At 37.2% G+C, this 19,802-nt stretch overlaps 1 protein-coding gene across 3 annotated transcripts in view; it reads right to left on the reverse strand.

Annotated features, from left to right (window-relative positions):
• The window catches only part of wdpcp (WD repeat containing planar cell polarity effector), a 96,364-nt gene that overhangs the window by 54,504 nt on the left and 22,058 nt on the right, over nucleotides 1-19,802 (reverse strand). Inside the window, exon 2 of one of the 3 annotated variants that reach the window (XM_066672527.1) lies at nucleotides 19,174-19,315. The exons of the other annotated variants lie outside the window; for them this stretch is intronic. The gene's annotated coding sequence lies outside the window, so the exon portion shown is untranslated. The remainder of the gene's footprint in view (nucleotides 1-19,173; nucleotides 19,316-19,802) is intronic. 3 annotated transcript variants of the gene reach the window in all.

The following is a 19,802-nucleotide window of genomic DNA, read 5'->3' on the forward strand; positions in this document are numbered from 1 at the left end:
TGTTTTTAGACAACAGAGAGAACTCCAAACATTGAAAAGCAGGAACTGAGATGAGGATATTCCTCTATTCTTGTTCCATAGGTCAGTGATATTGACTTATTTTGCTGTTTCAGGTCACTTAAGGTTGAATGTCTCCAAATTCAGGAGATGGCTAACTGCATTACCAAAGCAACATTTTTTCCCTCAAACATACCACTCCACTTTAAAAGATGTGGAGCTTCTGAATGTAAACAAAGCAGAGAACAGTGTGTGCCCTTTAAGTAATCTGTAAAAGCAAAATAAGTCAATATTACCCATCTATGGAGCAGAAATAGAGCAACAACCTCATTTCTTTTCATAATTTTCAATGTTCAGAGGTCTCTCCACTGTCCAAGTGTCCCAGATACCATTTCTTGTGGCTCGGCCAGTAATGCACAGAGAGTAAGCCTGAGCCATTTAGGGCCATGACCCTTAGTTGTTTTCCTGTGTGAAAACCGTGTTTTAAAGTAATCCTGAGCCCTTGTATACATATATGTGACATAATTCATAATTATCACAGTAGCAGGATTAATTTTCATGAAGTGCCATCTGAGGGCTTGAAGGTCACACTCATACAACAGTGGTGCCTGTCATTGCCCTACACAGAAACGTTTTCCCCAGTTTACTCGATGTTTATACAATATTATGTACAATAGATGGTGAAAAACCTATATTCTTTGTAATCTTGCAATTGAGAATTGTTCTATTTTGAACTGTTAGACAATTCTCTCAAAGTCTGTCACAAAGTGGTGAGGCACAAGAATTGAGCCTTTGGAGGATGCTTCTTTTAGAACCAGTCATGATACACTCTGATGATACAAATTCACACTCACATGTTTTAACATGAGCTACAAATTTGAAGAACAAATTTTTCAGTCTTATTTGTTTCTGCCTCGTCCCAAACTTTTTGAATTGCTGGATTCATATTTACATAACACAAACTAGTTGGTCAGAATAAAACATGAAAACTAATTTCCTAGAATTTAGGATAAACGTACGAAATTAATAAATAAATAATGTATTTTAAAAACAATAAATTCTTTTACTTGCGTATTTAATTGCATCCTTAAAAATGTTCTCAAAAGAGGATTTTTACAAGTTGCATACATACACACCATACTAGTCCATACTTCACAATCCAATCAAATCCTTGGTGATGAATATCATGTCCTGCCCACAGCTTTCTGTCTAAATAGCTTTTATAACTAAGTCATGTTTTTTTTTTCCTGATGCTGGTTCACTTTAAAACCTGTATACTGTGGAAGGGGGAGGGCCACCCCTCTCTGGTTGGGAAGGATTCAGAAGCCCCTCAGCCATGAGGTCAGATGCTTGGGGCGGGTGGGTACAGGAGAACCAGGTATCCCCCCAAGGAGAAGGATTACAGAGCTGACAGCTGTTAGAATTGAAAAGCTTCAGCCTCAGCTTCTTAAACACTTCTGCCCTCAGCTACTGAATCTGCGTCTTCTACTTAACCCTTTCATATCCACCTGCTTCTGATTCAGTTTAGCTTAAAGCAATTTGCAAAAGTTCAAATGTTTGGAGACACTGTAGACTGATATTTCACAGCACATAATTTGTGTACTCTCCATAGAAAAGCACTGACACAGTACAATGGCAAGATCTAGGACAGACACATGAGACTAAGGTCACCATGTTCAATGCAAAGCATTGCCTAGTGGCCTAGTGGGTTATAAAGCCCACTCAGCATGTTAGGCACACAAGTGAAAACATACTTATGAGGTCATGAAGTTTAATTACCCTTACTTAGCTCTGCCCCACTTTCACAAAGAAATCATTGTATTGGGTAAGACTTCCTTACCAATTATCAGATTGTTTTTACTTGAAACAAGTAGAAATAAAATTTCAATGTATTTTAATTACTGCGACCATGAACTGGATAAGCGGTTACAGATAATGAATGAATGAATGAATGTATTTTTAAAAATTATTTATTCATTCATCACTGGCTATTGCTTCAGCGTATTCAGGATCGTACTGGGTCCAGAGCCCATTCACAATCATTTGATGACCAGATCTTCACAGGGCATAATCTAGTCACACACACACACACACACACACACACAGCCAATCCACATAACAACATGTTTTTGGACTATGTAGGAAACCCATGCTGTCACAGGGAGAACACAAAAAACATAGTGACAAACCTGGAGCATGTGGACAGCAATTGTACCTGTTGCCCCCTTATTTAATGAGCCTATTAGGTGCTCATTATATTTAAATTCAAATGCATGTATTTATTTATTTATTCTTCATTCATGGTTTGGGCACCGGAGTAGAGGCCACAGATGTCCTAGTGCAGAGGTGTGTGTGTGGTCAATAGTGAGTAATATGCTCTTGTTTTAGGTGTCTGAAGTTACACAGTAAACAACTGAATGTTTTGATTGCTGACACTCCAGAATGTGGGCAGGTATCTGTCCAAATACCTCTCCAGTTTCCAGGGCTTAAATTTAGTCACACACTTAAAACAGCCCAAATATTACCTTTCCCATCTCCACTTTTTTTTTTTACTGTATGGCTTTATTCCTACACCCTAGGCTCCTTTCACATATGAACTCTGGAGAAACTCTATAGAAACCCAGGAGCATCAGGTCCGGAGATGTCCCGGATGCAGCACACTGAAGGAGGTTGTCCGTGTCAGGCGAACTCTCATAGCAGGAAATGTACCATGTAGGTGTAGAGCGGCACTGGTGCAGGGCATTCAAGAAATATTCATGAACCCTACAGTTTTTACTATGGGGCTAAGAGGATAAAGTCTGTGTAAAGTCCAGGAAGAATCTTGTGCGTGTTTGAATTCACACATACAGCTATTCCAGGTAAACTCTGGAACATTTCTAAATAGTGGGCTTCTTCCCACTAGACTATGTTGGCATGAAACACTTATTTAGTTGTCATGTAGCACCTACTGTTGTTATGACAACCGACGCTTTTCGGAATAAGACTTCATAACATATTCATGGAGGTTTATGTCAACTGTTGCTAACACACACAGTAAAGTATAACCTCTTGTTTTCTGTGTCCAATCTACACTCTGATGGCAGTCTGTTTTTTTTTGTATGTTTGTAATTTTTGTCTTTTTTTATCTTTTGTTTAGCTCTAGCTATGATGAGATGAGCTGTTGGGATGGGGGTTTCAAACACACACACACACACACACACACACACACACACACACACACACACAAGGAGGACTGCTCATTGTTCTTGTTTGCAAATCTCTTTCCTTGAGAAAGATCAAAGGAAGAACCCAGTAATCTACAGCCAAATGTATGTGTGTGTGTGTGTGTGTGTGTGTGTTTGAGATAGAGAGGGGTGTGTGTGTGTGTGTGTGTGTGTGTGTGTGTGAGTGTGTGTGTGAGAGAGAGAGAGAGAGAGAGAGAGAGAGAGAGAGAGAGAGAGAATGTGACAGTAATTGAGTGTTTGTGTGGGTGAGTGACAATAATGTGAGAAAGTGAGTGACAGAGACAGAGACAGTGAGAGAGGGAGAGAGAGAGTCATATAATAACAACTGGGGAATGTAAAACAAAATAAAAACAAAATATTCTTTATAAATTTCACCCTCCTCTCTTTTTCTACCCCATCCCCCAATCTAGCACTTTTTCTCTTACCCCCCCCCCCCCCCACTTGCCCAACCCTCATCTGTACAGAACAGCTCTGCCAGAAACAGATGCAGCCCCACCCCACACATATCACAAATAATCTGGAACCATTATTAAAATATGTATATTTTTACTGAGAGTATATGCTGTGTTTCATGCTTAAAATCAATGGCCATAGGCAGATTTCCCAAAGATAAAAAGTAACATTTATTGTTAAATTTAGTTTTAAAAAAATGGGAAATCTGCCTAAGGCACATTGACTTGATATATATTAATTCACTTTTCATTCATTTGAATGCATTTTGAAATTATATTTTAACCATAGTATGTCCATTTAAGGTCAAGGAGGTCAAGTAGATGTAGCAATATCAAAAATGAGGTCACCAAAAAAAAAAAGGCTTAAAAACGGGATTATTTCCCCTTTAAGTATGGTTTCCCCTTAAAAGCAAGCTTTCCCTGTGTGTGTGTGTGTGTGTGTGTGTGTGTTCAGGGTGGGGGGTGATGCTGACTCATCCTTAAAGCTGAAGGAAGAGAAAAACCAATGAAAGAATCCTCTTATGTCAGTAAACTTGTTAAGAGTGTGTGCTGCTGCTAGCGTTTTTCTCCCCTGTTTTCATTTGGCCGTAGAGGGAGGTTTTTTTTCTCTGGGTGGAGTGGGGGGGAGGTAGAGGTGGGGTGGTGGGGTGAGTGGAGGAAAAGAGGCAGAAATTTGTCTCCGTTCCTCAGCCGGGCCGGAAGATAAGAGTTAGCATGCTCAGCACGCTAGCGCGTTAGCATCCACTGCGGGGGCTAACCGCCCGGTCACGCTCTGAGAAAAGAGAGAGATACCACACTGCTGTCACACGCAATATAAACACTGCACACTGCATTTACCTCCAGGCCAACATCAACACAAGAGGGATGGAGGGATGGAGAGGGATAAATGAATGAATGTGTGGATGACAGGATGAATAGGTGGATAAATGAGCACATGGACAGACAAATGAATGAATGAATGAATCCAGGAAACTGTGTTTGAGGCTTAACTTTTCCTCTTCCAAGTGTTAATTTTGGCAGCTGATTTTTATTTAGTTTTAGTCTTAGTCTTTTGATTATAATGTGTATATTTGTCTCGTTTTGTTAGTTTTAGTCAAAAGATTTTTTTCACTAAGTTTAAATACTTGAAATACTATCAATAAAGGCAATACTCCACTCCACCAGTATTCAAACTCTGCAGTGCTAAAACAGGCCTCAGCTCTGCTCCCGGAAACCCCCCAGTCCACCTGTATTTAGACTCGTCATTATGAAAGCACTTGTAGGTATAAACCTAAAACAGCCTAACACTCTAAAAATGAATGAACAATGAACAGTGACAACACAAGTTCAGAGCTTCGTAGTTTGAATTTGACCCCTCCACGAAGCTCTGATTAACCCAGGCATATACTGTGTCCTTAGTGAGCCCTGAGAGAAATGCGGCTTCAGTTGCTAGCTCTGAGTAGCAGCACCCCAACCTCAAATATTTCAATATTGGCTGAATATTACTGCGGAAGCTCTGAAGCCCTCCCATATGAAAAAGAAACAACCATATATCGACAGTACAGAACATATATGTAAAATATATGGTAATATATTTATATTGCAATACATTCTTAAATGTATGTGGAAATACATGTTTTCAAAAAGTATTTTGACATGTATGAAAGAGTAGATTTAAAGATTCAGCCAGAGTTCATTAGTCTGTATACTTGATGGCACATAGGCTGAAATTCACAGGATTTTATTTGTTTCATTCACATATGTGTAATTCAAAAAAATATGACAAAAATATTCAGCCATTCAAAATATTCAGATGTTTTTAAAAATACAAGTTTAAAAAACTCCAGATTACTTTCATTAATACAGGACCTACCATAAATGACCAGTGCAGTTTCTTTCCTGAAATCTTACAAATAAACCAATTGTTTTACTATTTACAGTACAATCTGCTGTACTGTAAAATATAATAATAATTAACTCTTTTTGTCAGCGCTAGTTGTAGCTAATACTAATTTAGCACACTAGCTGCTACCTAATTTAACTTCATTTAAGCAGTGAACATTCAATAAAACAACTTTTTCAGTATTTAATACTGTACAAACAGCGCCTGGATTCACTGGTGTTTAATTCAAGTTCCATTCAGTCCCTTACATTATAAGTTTAATATAATTAACATAAACAATATAAATCAAATTCAAAAGCAACTTATTCTGTTTCTGGATTATTCTTATTCTTATTCTGGATATAACTGGTGCTCTTTTTACAGTAGAACATAAAATATTAATATAAAGCAGAAATATAATGGAAATATAAGGTAGAACAAAAGTGCTATAAAAATGCCACTTTTTAACTTTGTGTTACTTGAATTTGTTTTTTATTGGACTGTCCTCTCCACCTTAAATGAGGCAGTACAATTCCCCGAATGTGAACATTCCTCCACTTAGAACACAAATTAAGCTAAAGTTTGCTTGTGTGTTTCTGTTGCACTATTTAACTTAAAATTCAAATGTGAGAAAAATCAGCTTAATCTTGTAATTTAATTTAAATTAATTTAGGGTGCAATGTAAATGTTTAACATGAAACAAATTTCCACCTTCCACTGGATAAATATATGTAATTATTAATTACTAATTATATATTGGATTTTCTGTTCCACCTTAAGTGCTGCAGCTTTTACATTCAGTCACCCATATGAGGCATGAAGTGGTGTACAAATAGCAAAAACGTGCTAAAGGTGGAGACTCAAATTATATTCCAGTCTAAGTTACTCGTGTCACTGGGCCTTCAGATTAAATAAATGATACATTTAAAATGAAACAACAAGCTTCCCTACTAATCTGGAGAGTCCAAATCCAGCTTTGACATCTTATTTGAAGTTTTCATTTCATCTTAAATGCTGCAGTGGTGCTGAGAAGGAGACATAGTTGGCATATTCTCACTTTCCACTCTAACTTAAATGGTAAATGTAACTTTGTAAAATATTGTTTTTACTGTTGTAGATTTTGTGTTTATGTTTATTTGTATAATAAATACTGTACTTTTAACCTGCTGACCACTATTTTTGGGGGTTGTCAATCAAACAATACTGACTTTTCTTGCTATTGGTTTTGCCTTCCTTTTCAGTATATGAGGAAGCCAAGCTATTTCAAGTCATCTTTAGCCCTGATGGTATCAGAAGGATTTCTCTTGAAAATCTACTCAACACAGTTGACGAACTGGTAAACATATGCAAATAACTGAACTTGGAAGGCAATTTGGTGTTTCAGTTTGAAGACCCTGCTTTTCAAAATGAACTTTAAAAATTCGCCAACATATCCTCAAGGAAATATTTCTGAGAGGCTTGAAGAACATTGATGGACTTATTGATAGCTAATTTTGATAGCTGAGTCAAAAGGTTAAGGAGCCATTAATTGAAAATATGAAGAGGAGATGGCCTGCTTTATTTCCAGAGAGACAGTTCAGTATGCAACCTTGTTGTAGACTAAGATCATAGCATAAAAAGAAAAACTGACCCTTGTGTTCTTTTTGCAAAATGATCTTATTGTGTTTTTGGTATTTGATTAGATTGCAGTGGAGCAGTTTAGCTAGGTTTAGGTAATATTCAGAAACTTGAAGAGGGTGCTTTTATTGGTCCCCAGATGCTTGTGGTTATATCATGCAAGAGACCATGGCAGTCAACACACTCCTGCTGTCTCTTGATGTCAGTTATCAAAGTTTTTTATTTATGTTTGTTTGTTTGTTTATTGAACTCAAGCCAAAGCAGAACACAATTAGGCCTTCCTTACATTCTCTTACCAAAGTCTTCATTATTCAAGATCTGTGAGGTATGTCTGTTTACCTGACTTGTTGATTAATTCCTTTCCGAAGGCCTTTCACAAATTGACTGATTTGATATAATACAGTTTTGCTTTTTACTCTTTTGCACAATTGGAATGTCAGATATTCATTGATTTTTTTTAATTATTAATAACTGAAAGGACATCCCAAAATGCTATTTAACAAAAATAGGCTTCTTGAAACATCTAAGTTTTCTTAAAACTGGTTTGGTATCAATATGGGTATGAGTAGTACTACTCAATCTGATAATTATATTTGTCTTTCTTCTTTGCCTAGCCAAATGATGACAGGGACAAGATTATCAAAAAAATCTGTTGGTCTACTGGTGGAACAGAAAAGAGGCGAGAAGACTGATGTAGCACTGATTTTGGAAGAGCACATTGTTGTTCAGGACCTGAGAGATATCCCCCTTAAATTTTCTCTGCTTGTGTCCCAGCCTTGATCATCAGTTTTCTCAAGGAGTTAAGATACACATTTGAGGTCATCCAAACAGTGATAATGACTGCTGGTGGGGACACATGCTCTGGATGTGTATCATGCATGGAACTTGTAACATACTGCTACGGAAAACTGTTTGAACATGGCTAAGCACCAAATTGTGTAGTTCCAGTCCAAATTCAGAGCTTGACAGTTCTGACATGAATAGACTCTAACTTAACACGAATTAGATGGGTTTACAAATGGCATTTAAATTTGCATGTGTGCACCTGTTATTTTAATTTCATATTGTGCAGCTAAAATGTAATCCCTCTTGTCTCATTTACTGTATTTTAAGAGATCATCTGAATTTTAACACCATTTGGATATACCTGAGGACATGATGTTAATAATTCAGTGTTTCTTGCATGAGCACATTTATGTTTAAATGATCCAGACTGCTAAATAAATGTAAATGCAAAGGTTTTTTTTTCTTGACACTTATGTACGTTACAAAATTCTATTTAAAATAATTTGACTCTATTTGATGTTAACTAAAATCTTTGAGTTAATGCAACTAATGATTTTAAGGCAATCAGGTCACTATCTTGACATGTTAACACACCAAACTGTTCTTAGTAGACCTGACTGAACACTTCCTCAACACAAATTAAAACCAGCAGTTAATACAACAGTAATACATTTTAATTGTTCAGTTCCCATAAACCTCTGAGTTGTCTCAATTCATTCCTACATATATTATATGACTTGTAAACTTCACATATACTCAAAATCTTATTGGGCTGAGAACGGTTTTTCAGTTTGTATTACAATGTCAGATTCAAAATATGAATCAAATCAACATAATTTCTTTGACTTAAGATAACTGCTGTGATATCTCAACATATTATTTGAGTTTTAATTAACTTAAAATTGTAAGGTAACCAGGTTTAACCAGGTAAGTTAAATCAACAAAAGTTTACAAAAATTATTTTAATACATTTTTTAGTGTAATTTCTCTTAAAATAAACTTTTTGCATTTTCTGAATAGATTTGCATGTTCTATAGCAAATATCTGTAAATATATTTGAGTGACATGCATTTATACATATATTTGTCTGATATATATTTTTCTGAAATATACGTACATATATTTGTGTGACATATTTTTGGGCCAATGTCAAATATTTCAAAAATATATTTCAAATATCTTATTTTTCCATGTGGTCTAAAAATTGTATTCAGGACAAGCCTAGTATTTTTAAAGGTTTTAGTATTTCAGAGGTATCATTTATTACTAACTATCATAAACAACAACTTAAACCTTTAAAAGCATGTTAACATCCAAAATTATGGCAGGAACATAGCCACTTCTTTAATGACACTTTGCTTTTATTTAATATTAACATTTTAAGTTCTAGGTGCTTGCATTGAGTCGATTCCACCTTCAATTCTTTGAATCACTGGCCAAAAGTTGATATGAGCAACACCTAGATGTGGAAACAACCAATTATTTTGGAGTCAACTCCTCTTCACTAAAAACATTTGACTTTATTCTGCAGCTGTCTATTTATACTACTCAGCATGACATTCAAAATAACATTGGACATTTCAGAGTAATATCTGCTCCATGTTGCAGGACACAGAGGAAGAAATCTCCTCATGCTTATAAAGTATAACACCCTTTCTTCCCCATAATCATGCGACATATTGGCAGATACTGCAGTGTCCTGTGTGTCAAATTATTTCAAAGTGTGTTTCAGAGAAGCTTGAGCAGCTGAACTGAATAGAGCAAAAGAGAGACCGGAAAAGGGAAAGGTGATCACATGCCTCGTTGCTCTGACAACAGCAAAATGGAGCATTTTTATTTCCTGGAGATATTCTGTTTTCAGAAATAATGGGTAATTTATCAGATTCTTTAGTTTTTATTTGATAAAGAAAAGTGAAAGAACATTTTGTCATAGTTATCATCTTCAATTTATTATTTTTATTTAGTTCTCATTTAGTTTTTTTTTTTTGCCATGTTTTTTCGTTGACAAAATGAACACTGTTTCAACCATGACTTATTATATCAGTAGTAGGACCCTGGAGGAGATGGAGAAGTGGAAAAATGAAGGCATGAATTTAATGACAAATGGATGAATGAGTGGATGGATGTATTCCTAACGTCCTACAAAAGGTACATAGTGCAGTTTCTGTAGTGCTGAGCCCAGAGTAGTAATGACAGAACCTCTAATTTCCCTGTTACAGGTCAGTGAACACAAGACCACAAAGATTGTGAACCTATAATTTTAAGGTAAAAAATATTATTTAGTGTTCCTTTAAATGATCTTAAAATTGTCACTAAGCATCCATTGCGTAGTGGAGTGATACAGTTACTGTGCCTGTGTGTGTGGGGGGGGGGGTTCCTTAGACCAACCTCAGCCAATCAGATTGTCTGATTGTGATGTTTCCATTTTTCATAATTGCCTTTGCGAAATTCATTCAGTAAAGTTATGTATAACAGGGTATTATGGGAATGCCATATCAGTCTGGATAGGGACACAAAGTATATCGCGGTTTCACTTTATCTTTATGTTTGCAATTTCCTAAGTGTGTGTGTGTGTGTGTGTGTGTGTGTGTGTGTGTGTGTGTGTGTGTGTGTATCTCAGAGTTTTTTCGTGTATGGACCAGATTCCATTACAGCCCCTGGCTCCTGTTCCTTTCCCAGTTCTGGTGGATATCACACACACCTTTCCTCTCTATCTCAACCTGAACCTAGTGAAGTGAAAAAAACAAAAAAGAAGAAAACACACACGGCAGACGAAAAGAAGTAGGAGGAGGGAGGGAGGGAAGAAAGAAAAAAAAACGCTTTCAGAAAATCGCTGTCTCTCTTATCTCTGTCCTTCAAGACTGCGGCTGGTGGGATTAACTATCAAAAGAAACACTAAACAATGGAGGACACTTTGGGAGAAGGACGAGAGGGGGAGCGAGAGAAAAGTCAAACACACATACATACAAACACAGACACACACAGAGACATACACACAGACACATCCAGAAAGATCTCCAAAAATACTGTCACAGATAGGAATGAGAAGGGCATTATGGGACACCGGAGTAAAACACATTGCCCAAAGGGCGGCAAGACCGAGGAGGAAGATAGCACAATGGAGAGAAAGATAGAAAGAAGACAGTCACAGAGTGAAGAGAAAAACACCTAGAAAGAAGGGATGAGCTGTTCAGGGAAAGAGAATGAGAGAAAGAGAAAGGGAGGAGGGGACAGTACAGACTTGATGGCAGAGGAAAACACAAGAGGTGACGTCACAAAAGAACTAACTTGTTATCAACTGTCCTTGACAGTTACAGAGGATTAATGTCACATGGAGATGATGTCACAAAGCAGTTTACCGACATCGCAAATTAAAACTAAAATTTAAATTAATAACCACATGTGAGCCAGCCAAAGGCAACAATGACAAGGATAAAAATAAAACCCTCAAACCTGGAGAAAGAAACCTTAGTAGGAACCAAGACTCACATAGAGGACCCATCCTCCTCTGGACAAAATAATTATTTTACAATTTTAAATTTAGTTTAAAATTTAATTAATTTTAATTTAAGTTTTAAATGAATTTTTTTTTTAATTGTGATCATTCACTGAGCTGTAATAATGAGAATAGAGTCATTGTGGTGGCTAGTCTGGGCTCAGCACTGCAGAAACACACCCCTCCCTCCCGCTCCCATCCCCCATCCACCGTGATTTCTGGACAGTGCTATAAAAGAGAATTACACTATGCAACTGTAGGGGGAGCCCAAGAGCAAAACACAAAATCGTACGTAATCTAGAGTTCCTTTAAGCTTAAGTTTAATGTTAGGTAATGGTAAAAGTAATAAATTGTTAAAGTTAAGAATGGTTAGCATCATTTATAAATTATTCTAAATGTTTAAAATTACGAACGGTTAAGGTAATGAATGAATAAGGTTATGTATAGTTAACATTACTGATGCTGCTGTTTATGAATGGTTAAATTTGTGGATGGTAAAGGCACTGAATACTTAAAAAACACCTGTTATGAAACAACAGGTTTTACTACCATCATATATTTGTGGGTATCTGAGCTTCTGCTCCTCTCTTTTCACACCTGAGCTCTAATCTTTGCCTCATTCTCATTTAAAAATCAAAGAAGCATTAAAACCGGTCGTTCTGAATAGGTTTCATAGACAGAGGGAGAATGTTGTTATGTTGTTTGATCCTTGTAGTATTTTGTCCAAAGCATCTATCAGTAAATTCATTAAGACCCCAGAGAACAGTGTGAACTTGTGGAAAAACAAGGGTAAGAAATGCCCTCTTTAGGAATTGCTAAAGCTATTCCGGTTAGGACAAGGTTTTGAGTGGTTGATATTCTAAATGGCTAAAATTATAATGGTTAGGAATATAAATGTTCAAGAATTATTGCCTGAAAATGAAATAGTCCAAACTACCTTTTCTGACCCCAATTAGCAACATGCTCATCTCCCCTTTGGCCATGTGCAAGGTTACACATCCCCTGCATGTGTAACCTTGCAAAGGCTTTTGTCAGCAGGGTGAAGCCTCAGGAGGAGCACTATCAGATTTTGTAGCAACGGAACGTACAGGGGTCAAAGGAATTCAGCGAGCGGAATTTAGGAGTTGATACTAACAGGTGCATAAAACAGTGTCAACTCGACTGCAAACCTTTCATATATGGAAAACAAATTATGATAATGTTACAACAAACAGTCACATACGAGAGACATGTGCTTCCGATTTTAGAATAGAGTGCACTTATAAGTGTAGATTTAGATGCATGTACAAACAGCATAATTCAGCAAAACAAACTCGCTAATATAACATTCTCCTTAAGGATTAAGAGGTTTTGATTAAAGCCTACTGTGACTGTGATAATTTATATCAATAACCATCCAAAATCTTCCAGCCCGATTATCTACAAATAATGATTATTTTATTTTGTTTTTGCAAGACCACTAAAATTGTGATGCAGTGGTCCTCAATCCTGGTCCCAGAGGCCCACTGCCCTTCACATTTTAGAGAATGCACTTCTCCCAAAAAACCTGATGTAACAAATGAGCCAATTATCATTCCCTTCTGAAGTTGAAGATATTAGAAAAACAAATAATTATCATTGTTAGCTTGTGTGCAGAATCACTACTCAAAATGGTTCTGGAGGCAGCGCTGCTTTATTTTCGTTCTTTGGAATAAATAACTGTGCAATATAATTGACTTTTTTTACTGCGTTTCATAATTGATTAGAAGTGTTGCATGTCAGCATTTTGTTTGGTTTGAAAGGAGGATAATGTAACTGCCTCTGAGGAAGCTACAGAATGTTATATTATGGATGTTTTTGTATGTCATTCAGTAGCTTCTTCAGAGTCAGTGATCATAATAAAGTACTACTTCAGAAAACATTCCACAGCTTCCTCTGAGGCGGCGAGTGACATTATCTTCCATTCAAGTAAAACAATATACTGAGGTTTTTGCAACTATTCCAACAAATAATGAAACAGAACTAAGCCTAAGAAACATATTGCACACTTATTTCTTCTGGAGACATTTCTGGCCATCAGAGTAGACAAACACATGGGTCCAGGCAGAGCTTTACTGGTTTATGGCACTTTGGCTGGTAAACAATTACATTTCAAGATCCTTGCTCTCACAGCAATATACCTATTATACAGGCTTAGGCTGTATGGCAAAAAAATGTTATTCTGGTCGTTACATGGTATATCACCGTTTTATTGTTTACTTATTTATTTAGATTTTTTGGCATGACTGGGATATTATACAGGTTTGGCACTTATTCTCATGTCATGAGTACATAGAATATAAAGACATTTGATTTATCAGATGAAAGCTTTGGGCACTGTAGTGTTTGTTTACCCAGCGATTATACTTTATAGAGAACTTTAAATATTTATATTTAATATATATTCACAGAAAGAGAGAGAAAGAGAATGTGTAAGAGAGAGAGAGAGAGGAACACAGTTCATTTACTGTCTCAGAGCCTCTGGTCAGGATATGACAACTGACCAGTGGTTTTTATAAAAGTAGTGTACGTGTGCAAGCCTCCAGTCACTAGCAGCAGGAATGCTAAGTAAAAATTACGCAGCGCTAAGTTTCGTTCTGTGATTTTGTGTCGCACACTTTGTTGTGTATTATGGTATGTAAGAAATGTAGGATGCAGGATACATTTTAAATGGTATTTTGCACTAAATATATCAAATAAATTTTTCTTTTTTTCAAATTATGAATTTTTAAGTTATTTTTGTTTAATAAAATGGCAACTGTCATTTTTAAATACTACACAACAGTTCCCACTAAAGAACAAAAGAGCAGGAGAAAGTTTGAATTTTTAATTACAATTACATATTAAACAAAAAAAAGAAAATCTTTAAAACTTAGTTGCACATCTAACAGCCCATCTCTCTGACAGTACTATACACAACAGAGGCCTGAAGTGATCACCTGATGAGCAAAGAGAGACAGGTAAAAATGGAGTCAAGTGTTACATACAATACCAGGAAGAGCATGATGGTGACATGACAGAGCTTTAGAAAAAAACTAAAGGACAGAGAGGCGCCAGTCAACCCCCCCCCCCCCACACACACATACCTACACACACACACACACACACACACACACACACACATACCTACACACACACACACACCTACACACACAAAACCTGTGTGAAAGGCTCTCCATTCAGGGTCAGCATGCGGAGAATGGGTTGTGATAGACATGACGAAGAAAATGAGCTAAAGGTAATACTATTCAAGTGGGGAAACTGCTACAAGCTACGATGTGTGTGTGTGTGTATGTGTGTGTGTGTGTGTGTGTATGTGTGTAGGTACGAGATGTCAATCAGGGCCAAAAGTGAACTTAGCCGTTGTGCTGTGAGTGATGTGACCACAGGGCAGGTCTAGCTGTCAAACAGCAGGAGAGGAGGATGAAAGGATGAGTACAGAGGGAAGAGGGTAAGAAAAGAGAAGTTTAGAAAAGCCTGAAAAAGGAAGATTCTACCTCTCAATTGTTGTCGCAGAACAAGAGTTAAAGGGGCCACGGAGAGTTTAAAAGTTTAAAAGTTCAGGCGGGGAGTGGTTTAAAAAAAAAAAGGAAGGAAAGATGGACAGATAGAAACCAGAAAAGTTAAAGCAAGTCAAAGCTTACCACAGCTGAATTCAACTTAAGCATGAGCAAGATAACCATTTTTATCCAAGCACATGTTTAAAAATTACTAGACCCACATAATTATAATTATTGAATTCAGCAAAGGGACTTTATTGTACCTTTTTTCCAGAACTTAACACACTTCTGGATTCTGAATTACATCTTAAATGTTAATTTTACCATCTTATCCTATGTTTCATATATTTGGCAGCCACTGAAAATTGACTTTTTTATTATACATTTTTTTTAAATATGGTCCCGTTATGCATTGTGAAAAATGCAAAAAAGCTTGTAACTTGATATAAATGTATGACACTCTACATTAATTATGTAACGATAGGTAAAAATAGCTGTATATGAAAGATTGAACTAATTGGAATTTTTTGTTTTTGCGGCATGACGTCCGAGGTCATAGAAATTGACCCAGTGTGCAGCAATTTTCAGCCAAGATGGTGGATGGTCTGAGGTTCACTACTTACAGTGAATTTCATATGGACAGGTTCATGTGTTCATTTCAGTGGGAGGGGCAGGTAGCACCCCTGTCACACAGGGGTTGTGGGTTCGAGACCGGGTCACTGCCTTGTGGATCTCCCACCGTTCTAAATTCATCATTTATGAATTTAGAACTTATTCTGCAAACTATGTTTTAACAGCCTTAATTCCACAAGACATGTGGAAGAAAACAGAAATAGTCCACCATTCTTTTTCTTCAGGCTATGTGATATTACATGGTGGCAAGCAAAGTCTCTGACTCTGTGCCGCTTCTCCCTAACTGCACACACACACACACACACACACACAAACACACAAACACACAAACACACAAACACACACACACAAACACAAAACATCACCAGCAGACATCTTATCTACTCTCTGCCGCGTGGCCATCCCTCCTCCCTCTGCTTTCTTCTCCCTCTCCTCTTTTTTTTAATCTCTCCCTTTCCATCCAGCAATCTATCATTCTATCTCTCCTTACTGTGTTCCTCTTCCCTTTGCCCCCTTCTTCAGTGCCCCTCGATGCCCTGCTTGCCTCAGCACAACAGCTACATTTGCCCTTGAATGCTGGCCTGCAGCCAGAAGCTTGTCCAATCATAGCATCCAATTCTGCCTAATTCACAGCCTGATACACAGTCTGACCAATATATCATTATTTAACGAATATACGTTGTGTTTATATTGTTGAAGTCAGAAGATAGATTACATTATTTTTAGGCTGAAATATGGATCAAATCCCATAACTAACTCTGACTCAATGTCTCTCTCTGGCGCTCTCACACTCGCTCTTTCACACATACACACCCCAGCCGTGAGACCTTTTTCCCCTCATTCTGGAATATGGAGGTGTTTTATTGTCAGAGCAGTGACTTGCGTGATACAATTTTCTTAATTAAAGCTTGTTCCGGGTTTCCTTGTGCTCAAAGTTAACACTCTTCCTGGAAATTTTATTCAGCAACTTATGAGATTCTAATTCAAAAATCATAAAAACTACTCTGAGAAGTTATAAAGTTAAAAGCAGTGTTTCCTCTAACCAGATTGCTGTGTATATAATATTTAAACAGTAAAATAATAATAATACAAAATCCTTTCATTTTTTAATCCTTTTAATTTTAATTAGAAGTCAGCTCCCTTTTTTGCTGGAGTAAAAACTCAAACTTGTCTAGGCCAGGGAGAATCAGAAATAAATAAATAAATAGTTATAACTAGGGATGCACTGATTTAGAATTTTCTGGGCCGATACAAGAACTGATAATTAGCACCTTGGAGTAGACAATACCAATGTTAATAACCAATAATTTCATCTTTTTGAAATGAAAGCCAATTCATATTGAATTAAATTCATTTATTCATAGTCTGTAACTGCGTATGCAGTTCAGGGTTGCGGTAGGTCCCAAGCCTACCCGGAATTACTGGGCGCAAGGTGGGAACACACCATGGAGGGTCTGCCGGTCCTTCGGAGTGCGACACTCACTCACAAACACTCACACCTATGGACACCTTTTGAGTCACCAATCCACCTACCAACATATGTTTTTGGAGCATGGGAGGAAACCGGAGCACCTGGAGGAAACCTACACGGACACAGGGAGACATTGGATTAAAACAAAATAATTTTTATTATAGGTTGTCACAGGAAAAGCCTTTTCTTCAGTATTTGTATATTTCTGTACTTTTTAATTTGATCTTTTAAGTATATTAGTTGTAGTTTATTTATATTTTTATTAAAGATTTACTGCTAGTTCCACATGGGTTTTTTTGGAAAGAGAGGGAGAAAGTGGCATAAAGCAGTTCTGAGAGAGGGATAGAAAGAGCATGTTTGAGCGAGTGTTTGTAATCGTTTACCATCAATAAATTCAGACGCTGAATGACTCTATATCTATTTTCATGTGTTTTATATAAGAGGGGCTCCTGCACTGTAGTTTCTGTCATTTATCCTACTGTGTATGTGTGTGATTTACACCTCTATGTGTGTGCGCGTGTACTGAGTGTCACTGATATTTTAAATTACTTTTCACCATGGAGAAATTTCATACCAGTTTTATGCAGAAACAGTGAAAAACGTCCACACGGCAGAGAGTGTTGTGTATTTAGGGGCGTCAGTACATATCCGCAAGCACATAAACGGTGCCAAGTTATCGGTTGTAATAAAATTCCAGTATTGGACAGATAACAATAACTAAAAAAATATATATTGGAAAATAATATTGGCCGCTGATATATCGTGCATCCCTCGTTACAACTGCATGCACTACACAAGCAATTTATGGGCATATAAACACAATACACTCTCTTATGATTCATTAAAATTCAGCTAGCTTACTAATATTATTTCTCTTTCCATAAGTACCATAAAACAACATTAACATTCATACAGACATGCTCAGCTGCCATCTGGGTCTGTGTCTCCATCAGGTAAGTAAACAATAATTTATAATCATATACAACATTAACAGGAATACATTTATCTGCAGGACATACACACTTAAGTGTACATGACTATGGTCTTGGTGATACGTAAGGAGGCACTTACATTATCACAGCTCCACAAACCCAGTGCTGGGGTCTTTATTGGGGAGGGGTGTAGGTGGGGTCTAACTAATGGTTAGCATTAGACATAGTGACCAGGTTCATGTGCACCTGCTCTACAGCCTCCTGTTTGTGTTCATTTTTACTGTGAAGATTATAAAAGCTATTTCTACACAATTACATGTGGGTGTAACTTACAATGGTTGAAATCATTAAATATCTGGGTTGGCCGGAATGTTCGGGCATAGTTCAGGAGAATGTGGCAAAGAAAAAGAACAGTGAATTGATTTCCTGCTGTTAGAGCAAAAAACTTCCAATATCTCCAAAAAGTAAATGTTTTCGCCATGTCAGTCCAGTTAGTTTATCACTCCCTTCCTTGTAGATCGCTAATGGTGCTACTGTGGGACAGAGACATCAGAACATGGAAAAAATGTGAAAAATGTTAAGAAAGAAAACACATGGGTGTTTACCCAGAGCCATGCTAGCACATTAGTGCTCAGCTTTGATCCTAAATCCCCAATAACAAACCACGCTAGCACACCCTTCCAGCTAGCAAAGCCGCTAGCAGGGTCACTTATAAAGCTGAGAGCAAAATGATCTTGGGAAAAAAGCACTGATGGGGGTCTAAGCACATCTGCAAACGTCATTAAAGGCAAACTTGGGGGGAGAAGAGGAAAAAAGAAAAATGGGGAGAAAGGACTTTTACGCAGGTGTTTACAGAGAGAGACAGAGCAGAAAGTCAAACACAGATTATCATGGAGGCAGAGGGCTTTCAGACAGCAGGAATGTGAAATATATATATATATATATATATAAAAAGAATAGTTGTTTTTCACAAAATCTGACAAGTATTTGAATCTGAATTCCATATATTTATATTATATTATATTATATTAATTAGGTGTGATAATTATGTTTAAAAAAATCACTTTCTGTAGGCTTTCATCTATCTGAGGTCAGGTCTCCAAGAGAGCCCAATTAGCTTTACTCTCACTAAGTAGGAAGGATGGCCCCCTTTCTCATCACATCAAACAAGCGCAGTGTTACTCACTGGGGGCTTTTTTTCTCTCTGCTGATTAGGCACCTGGTGTTATCCTCTGGCACGTTGAACTGTCCACTGACGGTGTGTTAGTAGCAGTTTGAAAAGAGGGGCTGGACCATGTGGTTGCTTCACCTTTCCGGGTTTGGTGGCACTGTGTGGGAGTCCAAGCAAGCCATATTTAGTAATTACAATTAACAGATTTAGAGGTCTAAAACAAACATCTCAGAATCTAATTTTGAAAATACTGACTGAAGCACACAGACTTCCCAAGAAAAATGTAATTAACTGCACTCACAGAAAGCATTTTATTGGAGAGGTAAAAGTAGTTGTTTTCCCTAAAGGTACATTACATTCTCTTCTCCAGAAGGAGAGATGAATATTTGTAATCATATTTCATTATAGAAATATGTAAAAAAAAAAAAAACAAAAAAAAAACATAATATAAGTTGGTGGCGCGGTGGCGCAGCAGGTAGTATCTGAGTCACACAGCTCCAGGGACCTGGAGGTTGTGGGTTCGATTCCCGCTCCGGGTGTCCGCGTGGGTTTCCTCCGGGTGCTCCGGTTTCCTCCATAAGTCCAAAAAACACACGTTGGTAGGTGGATTGGCGATTCAAAAGTGTGTGTGTGTGAGTGAATGT

Source organism: Hoplias malabaricus, chromosome 1 (assembly GCF_029633855.1).
Source record: "Hoplias malabaricus isolate fHopMal1 chromosome 1, fHopMal1.hap1, whole genome shotgun sequence".
NCBI classification, from domain to species: domain Eukaryota; kingdom Metazoa; phylum Chordata; class Actinopteri; order Characiformes; family Erythrinidae; genus Hoplias; species Hoplias malabaricus.